Here is a 9167-nt window from a genome sequence, read left to right on the forward strand (position 1 = left end):
CAACAGCTGAAGCAATGTGTTACTTGTTTCTCCTGAATATCTGTTATAACAAATTTATACCATAGCATTGACACTATTGTGTATCTATTAGCTCGGTGAAATGAATATGTATGGAAACAACCTCCCTTTTATTAATTTTTGCATTTGAATTAAATGTTATCAATAACTGTTGAAAGGTGTTAAAAATATGATGCATTAGGATTTTTTCAGTTAAATATTGAATCACATACTTGGGGACATTAAAGTAGAAGGGAATTTATGACTGATGTTATGGAGCACATTACACAAAGGGTCGGGAGCAAACTACAGAGTCATGAAGTTAAAACGTAAACCTTGACATATATTAAAAAGTATCTGGAAGAGATATATAGACAGCTTTGCTATTTAAACAGTCTTGAAGAACTTAATGGTCTCCCCTAATCTGTTAAACGTCTTTAAATTAAAGTAAGTTGTGTTTTAAATTATTTAAATTATGTAATTATGTCGAGTTGTTCACAATTTATTCTTCCACTGTATTGCAAATGATTACTTATACGCCACTAATTTGATAAATATGCAAAACAGGTTATAATATTCTGCCACCCCTTTTAGCAATTTTCTGCTCACCTCTATGATTTGGTTTCTATCCAGAGAAATGTATGGTTCTGCTTTGCCAGGAAGAGACTAATGAAAGCTGCTATTAATTGAATTATGAATTACATCTATCAACTGCGTCATGAATTCCTTTTTATCAGTTGTGGTGACAACTATTTTGTTCATTAATTATGGTGACAGACATTTTTCATTTCAAAACATATAAAACGTCATTGTCTCTCCAATAATAATAATAAAAAACAATTGTATTCAGAATTGGAACTCTCTGTATTTTGTCATAAAAGATGCCTTTAATTGGACAGTTGCATTATTCACTTGTCTTGGTTTAAGAAAAGCTGTTAAAATATTTCAGTTACATTTGGTTGCTGACAGTCATTCAAGTCTGTTATACAAGTTCACCTGCTAATAGAGCTGGGAAGTTCAAACAAAGCAAGAGTCACATAGAAATGTTTTACTTTTTAAAGGAAAGGCAAAGGGTAATGACACTTTCACCTTAATATTTTTCAAAGAACAAATGATAACACCACAGGCTTTTTTTGAATAATCACACTTGTTGAAATTCATTTCACTTCTCTCAAATTTCTGTAAAACTGATTCTCACTTCATGTCATCCATCAGTTTGCTGTCAAAACAATTGACTTTATTCTTACTAAAAGGAAAACTATGGGATCATTAGTACCTGCCAAAACTTCCTGAAATTGCTTAGTCAAGTTCAGAGGTGTGGAGAGCTTCTCCTCACAGCATTGTGCCCAAGGCAGAAATCAATTTGAAGGAGGTCCTGGTCCGTTCACTTATACAGGCTAATATGGAGGTTCCAAGCAACACAACATATATAACTTTGAAATATGGAATGAAAATTATAGACCTTAGAGAAAACTCCTACTTATCTGGGCAGAAACAGGGAACTCCACTGGACTCAAACCCAGTCTCCTAGAACAGTGGGGTAGCAAACATAAACACTAGAAAAATTCACATTATCTCTTATAAGGAATTGAATTTCTTTCAAAACAGGAGGTGAGCATGTTTTGCTTGAATTGTCATACATTTCCAGCATTAACAATAAGATGGATGCTGTTGCTTTCCTGAGTGTCAAGTAATGGATTTAAACAAATATGACAACATAGATTACACCTATGTTTGGGATGATGGAAACAGTGGCTAGCATTTTCAGGCCAGCAGCCTGGATTCAGTCCTGTGGCTGGTTGTTGCCTGTGTGTAATGGACAGGTGAGCTGCATGGGGTTTGTTTCTATCTTGTGCCCAATGCTCCCAGGTTTTGTTCTGGCTACCTGAATCCTGAATTTGGTTTCAAAATGCCATGTCATAATTATTGCTGTCGAGAGAAGAAGAAAGTGAATGTTTTTCTGATATCCGCAATGTCAAATTAAAAGGACTTCTCCATACACAAAACATCTGAAAAAAAGTAAAAGTAAAAATTTAGGATTTGCTGAATACTAGATTTTTTTTTTATTTCACCCCTTTTCTCAAGAAGATTATAGATATAATGTAAATAAATCGATCAACACCAAGACTAAAGTCAATGGGACTAAAGACAATTAAAAACTGTAATTTAGCTTTAACCAAACAGTTTTAAAGCTAGTCTGTGACATCACAAAGCTGGGACAATATGTATTAAGGCAAGGCACACAATTTCAAAGCCTTTAAAAATCTGCCTACATTTGAAATTAAAGTTCCAGATTTTCGCCTCTAAGCTTAGAGCACTGTGTATGTGATTCTGTGAATAGCAAAGGAAACGGCTTAAAATGAGGTGTGTTTTTGCATGCCATTTTGTGCAACAAGGCACTGCAACGTCCCAAGGTTGATTTTAATGCTAATTAGTTGATGGACAATTACTATCCAGGGACAGCAATGTGGTTCCCCAAACAAATAAAATAAGATCCACGAAACAATTGGGCTGCTTAACAACAGAAACAACAAGACTCTGATGAAATACTAAATGGAAGACTGAATGAGGACCTGCCTATAGCAGAACATGACTGATTAATGGCCATTTGACTGCCTTTTTGGAGAGAAATGGAGAGCTCATTTATCTAGTGCTCAGTAAACAGACATGCTGCTCTGCAGGTTATTTAGGAACCAACTTTCTCTTGGACACGGCTTATTCTACTTCTAAATCATTGCTTTCTGTTTAACACATTGCAAATGATCATTATTCAGCTCTTGTAGACTCTGATTAAGTCTTTCCTGTCAACGGGGAAAAGAGGGAGTGTGCGTCATAAACAACACATCTTTATATAATTGTCTGTAAACTTTAACATGAAATTATGGCCTGCATAAACTAGGACATTATTAAGAATAATAAATATAGGAAACACTTAAAAGGGAATGAACTTAAAAATGCTTGCAATGAAAATTTCAAGGTAAGTACAGATTTGCTGGAATAATTATTACATTTTCTTTCTTTTGAACTGATCATCAGCTGTAAAATTTACGATGTTTAATGAAAAGCAGCTGTAATATTATTAGATATCAAATGGTTCTATTCTAAGTACATATCAACTACTCAATCAACAGTAAACATTCAAATCAGTTTTCAGCAAAACAAAAAAGTACAATTTCAAATGCAATACAGTTAAATGTCAAAGTGAAAAATAACCTGTTGACCATCAAGCTTTAAATGGATGCTTTTGTCCCACTCCAAGCAATTCTGGTGAGGTGCCTGTTGGTTTTAAAATGACTAACCTCACCTCAGGCTTAACCTGGTCTTGAAGTCAAAGAGAAGAAAAGGAAATAACCTTGGCATGTGTGAAAACTGAGAGCTCAAGGAGAAAAGAAACCTAGCTGAACCTCAATAAGATATAAAAATGTCAGGTCTCCCACAACAGCTAATGTAATGACTAGGTCTCTAACCTGTGGGCTACCAAGCAGGGGGCCTTGTCCAAATGTCTTTTAAAGAAAGCACATGGGGCACCAGCTTTACATATTAAGAACACATCAACACGATCAACTAAATTCTGACAAAAGTAACTCCATGGTCTTTTTAAATTGTGTTAACTCCTCATACTGTTGCCAGAATGAGCCTATAACTGAGCACAGTGACCTAATTGTGGCCTCTTATATCTGCAAGGCCGTTTTCTTTTTTTTACTATATATTGCTTATGACCACAAGTGAGGATGTAGATGAAGAGTGACCAATAAATTATGCCTTTGATCTGAGGACTTCTGATACTAAATCACCATGTTCCTGTAACAGTTCAGAGATAATTAAAACAGGAGAGAAAACACATTAAATGTATTTTAATTTTAATACCAAAAATACAGGTACAATCTGTAAATACACCAAATTGCACTAATAGTGACTCTGTGATGTTACAGTTTTACAGAAAGTCTTTTTACAGAAAGCAAGTAAAATTTAAGTCTTACATTTTTGAACGGGCGTATAAGTCAGGGTCTGATTTTATAAACGATTTTTCGGGTTTCAAGACCCGACTTACACGCAGATATATACAGTAATTAAGAGTTGCTTGGCTATAGATTTTCTTCATAATTAAAAGAAGAACTTGTTTAAGCAGGATTTGGGAAAGTGATGTGTCCTAAACGGAAGAAACAGATCTTACCCTATCTTTTGGCATCACTCTCCCTAAGGAGGACATGGCTTTAAAGTATACATTCTATCTATTAACAATGTCTGAAATTAAAGGAGACATTTACTTGCTCTTGCTAAAAATAATGAGTGACATCCCATCTATTATTCCCATATCAAGCCCTGCTGTCTCCTCAAACAAATTCTAAGACAGTATCGTGCAAGACTGCATGAAAGGCTTACTTCTTTAACCTAGTAACTTTTCTTGATTCTGCTGGCCACCAATGAGTTTCCAGAAAATGCGCCACCTGTGTTTTGGCAACAGCACCTTGTCTCATTCTTTTTCTTCCAATGAGGTGTAAGACTCTGTGTCCTCAAACGTCCTTGGGAACTGGACTCAAATCTAAAAAGCTTTCCTGGGACATTCGTGGAGCCCATATGTGTCTCCCATCTTTTTGACTGCAGTTCTGGTCATCTAAGTTAACTTATCACCATATGTCTAGAACATACAGCAGTGATTTTCAGTCCTAGGGACTGAGTCTGTCTCATAGAGCACTTTATTCTGGTTTACATACATTCCGAACAAATTCAGGGTTTAGTAGAGTAAAACTAATAAACACATCATGATACAAAGACACGCATGCAAACATTTCCCGAGTCTCCTATTCTGAAAAGATAAAACATAAATATTTACATTGGTCACAGAATATCGCATCCACACATATTCATCTGTATCCATGCTCGGATGCCAGCTGACTATGTAATTTTTAGTAAGGTCTGCAGTTTGATAACAACAACAGACATTTTGTTACATTCCCAGTGCATTCAAATGCAAAGCCAACATGCCTATTCTGCATGCAGACAGATGCTGTCTGCAAAGTAGCAAACATACAAAAGTATTATGAGACAAAATGCAGCAATTTCAATGTAAAATTCTCACTGAAATCTGCATTACATACAGATCAAACAAAAAATGGATAGTTTGCGGAACTGATACATTCTGCCTGTGCTCACCATTCTCAAAACCTCATCAGCTCAATAGTGCATCTCTTAGCATAGCTTGGCAACTTGGTAAAAGTACTTTTAGTGACCAGAGGGTCAGTACATGACAAATGTAATAAAATATGGTTTAATACCTGAGCACAAAAGAAAAACATTCACTTTTAACATTTCACATATTTTTAAGTAGCTCACACTCAAAGTAAATGTTTAGACAGTGATATTTCTTTCAGTTTTCTTAGTAAATGTAACAATACTACCACCTAGGCAAGAAGAGAAAATTGTGAATTAAGACATCTTAAGGGTAGCTGATAGGTGCCGCCTTTTTCAGGTCTGGGGTGTCCAATTAAAGTAAACTGTGACAATACTTTTATTAGAAACAAATTAGAGATCTGTGAAGTTCCTTGCATTTCTGAACGTTATTTATTTTAATTCTCTTTTTTTTTATTTTGTTATTTAACCATGATTTTCAAAGTACCATTTTGTGGCTGTGGATGAAGTGTGCTTCCAGACAACATGGTGCAGTAACGGTGCAGTATATGACATCGATACAATTGCACTTTAAAAGAAGGTGATGTGCCTAGTACAGCATTCAAACATCATGGCCAAACTTGTTAATGGAATTTCTGACTTTGTAATCTTCTTCTGACTTTGTTTCTTGATTTACATTTTAGCTTAAATGAAAGCCTGTGTGTGACAGATCCTGGCTTATTTTTACCCATTTTTTTTGTCAATCTTTACCACATTATGAAAATAAATTATTTATCCGATTGAGCAATTCCATCTGTCCACTTCAACAGCCTTACAATACAGTATGTATATACAATGTTGGATTTGTTGGAACAACTCATTACATTAGTTTTTCTATTTTTTTATTTAGTTTAAGGATTTATATACTGTAAAAGTATTTGCATTCTTGTTCTACAATTGAACTATTAATACACTACAAATATTTTTTTTATTTAAGGAAGCCTAAAAAAACAGCAATAAAGTGTGGAAAGGTCAAGCATTAAGAAGCCAAGAGGTATGGTTATATACTGAATATGCTAATGGTAGAAACTGTAATTACGAGCAATCTCAAAGGTTAAAAGCATTTGATGTATACAGTATTATGCGTATAACACCTCTGAAATCCATAAATGAGATAAAAACACCTCCCTTTTTATATAGTTCTACATCGTGTATTAACTTATTAGCTTTAATATAGTAGAGCACAATTTTTTATGAAATGTAAAATATTTCACTAGATATTGCATTAGGCTTCTTCTTTGATCCAGGCAGTTCGTTTTATTGAGCTATTATATTTTTTAAACTAGCAACTGATACAGTTATTTAAAATTATGTTTTAAGTATGATACACAAAAATATGCCTACAACAAATGTGGCAATTCATTAATGTATAAAAACAAGTAATGGTACCTGTAAAAGTCAGACTGATCTTTACATGTTGTGACAAAGCATCATCTTGTATATAAAAGCCTACGCGTGGAAGTGGGTGTGTCTGTCCGGCCTGGAAGTGTCCATTTTACTTTTCCTCTTGCCACTTATACATAAGCGAGGCGAGCACATTGGCAAAACGAATCCTCCTAGGAGAGAGATGCCCAGAGTAATTCCTTTCAACTACCTGACATCTCTACACTTCAGGTTTTTTTCTGACAATTTCAGTAGTTTCTAGGACCCCGGGCTTTTTACAGCATGGGCTTACACGGTTAGTATGTATATAAATCTCATTCACATCTGTCATTCAGTATACCTGAAAGCTTGACATACTTTTGAAATGAGTCAACTGGATGTATTTTTGAAATTTTGCATGTAAGCATGTAATTCCAAAAAAAAACCCTAGTTAAAAATTAAATTAAGAAACTTATCTGAAGAAGAAACTGAGAGCTCACATAGTACAGAATCTCTGATCAGTAATATCAAGATCACTTTGCTGACAGAGCAATGCTTTTATAAAAAAATGTTCAAGGTTTTTCTGCCAATTTAAGATACCTGTATGGATGTGTTACTGTGAATACATTATGTTTTCATTGTTAACAGAATATCCTATGATAACACAAATGTCATCTGAAGTGGGGCATTGGCTTAGTGCACCAAAATCCTGGAATGATACTAGAGAAAAGTTGCAATGGTAAAATTGAGCTAAAAAGTTCATACCAAAATGCTTTTTAGTGTTTTTCCATTTGTACAGGCCACTAAGGCTCCTTTTAGACTGCAGCTTAAAGAGACTAAATTCTAATTTTTTTTTTCTGATATCTGAGTTTTTGTTTGACTGTTCAAATTATTTTTGTTAGTGATCCACACATCAGCATGAGTGTTTACAGATCTTTACTGTTATATTGAATGTGCCTCATATATATCAATATATAAAAAACATCAATGAAAACAAATTTATCTGACCGATGGGACCTAATAGACAACTGTGAACGAAACCTGGCTCTGCACTACTTCACATTGTTTTCAGAGCAGAACAACTGCAAATTTGTCAGCTAATGATGGCAGGGAAAAGAAATAGAAACTGAAAAATTGTAGCCATCACTGTAAACACAATCATTGTATTTGCATGTAGAAACCAGTGAAGGCAAGAGAAGCGCCAGGTCTGGTGATGGTGAGATTTAGAGTGCTTTTTTGGAAAACAGTGGTTTCACAATTTCAGAATGTTTAAGAAGACATTCAATCACTTATGTCAACATTTGCCCGCAAGACTCACTCAGAAAATTAACCACTTGAGGCTTGACATTTCTATCAGAAATCAACTAGCATTTGAGATGTTTTGGCAGGCAAAAGTCACCAAGCACACGGTCAAATCAGCAATCAACAGTGTGTTTGTTCATGTACAAACTATGATGAGACTTTTTCTAAGCTGTAATACCAGGCAACATCAGGTTATCCAAGGGGATGACCTTGGGGAGGTCCAGTTTCCATTCAAACACTGGTCATTTTTAAGTTATACATGTTTATTTGTGTGGTCTAAATTCTTTCTGAATTCCTTTCTGAAAAGCTAAGACTCTGTTTTTTTTTCACATTTCCCTATAAGGATTGGATCTATACTCAGCAAAAAAAGAAACATCCCTTTTTCAGGGCTGTGTATTTCAACAATAATGTTTTAAAAATCCAAATAACTTTACAGATCTTCATTGTAAAGGGTTTAAACAATGTTTTCCATGCATGTTCAATTAACCATAATCAATTAATTAACAGTCACCTGTGGAATGGTCGTTAAGACCTTAACAGCTTACAGAAAGTAGGCATTTAAGGTCACAGTTCTAAAAACGCAGGACACTAAAGAGACTTGTCTACCGACTGTGAAAAACACCCAAAGAAAGATGCCCAGGGTCCCTGCTCATCTGCGTGAACGTGCATTAGGCATGCTGCAGGGAGGCATGAGGACTGCTGATGTGGCTAGGGCAATAAATTGCCATGTCCGCACTGTGAGACGCCTAAGACAGCACTACAGGGAGACAGGAAGGACAGCTGATCATCCTCGCAGTGGAAGAGCCCGGATCTCAATCCCATTGAGCACGTCTGGGACCTGTTGGATCGCAGGGTGAGGGCTAGGGCCATTCCCCCCAGAAATGTCCAGGAACTTGCAGGTGCCTTGGTGGAAGAGTGGGGTAACATCTCACAGCAAGAACTGACAAATCTGGTCCAGTCCATGAGGAGGAGATGCACTGCAATACTTCAAGCAGCTGGTGGCCACACCAGATACTGACTGGTACTTTTGATTTTGAGCCTCCCTTCATTCAGGGACACATTGTGAAACATTTTTAGTTTATGTCTTATGGTGTTGACTCTTTTACTGTTCATACAAATATTTACACATTAAGTTTATTGAAAGTAAAAGCAGTTGAAAGTCAGAGGATGTTTCTTTTTTTGCTGAGTATATATCATTGGCATGCACATGTGCATCTGGGACAGTTTGTGGGCTCTTGTGATTGTAATTCCCTGCCGCTCCAGAGGCTGGCGCTGCATCCTAATAATTATTTTCTTCCTTCGCCTGCAGACCAGAAGATTGACAGTTGCAACACCTC

This window comes from Polypterus senegalus, chromosome 9 (genome assembly GCF_016835505.1).
Source record: "Polypterus senegalus isolate Bchr_013 chromosome 9, ASM1683550v1, whole genome shotgun sequence".
NCBI classification, from domain to species: domain Eukaryota; kingdom Metazoa; phylum Chordata; class Cladistia; order Polypteriformes; family Polypteridae; genus Polypterus; species Polypterus senegalus.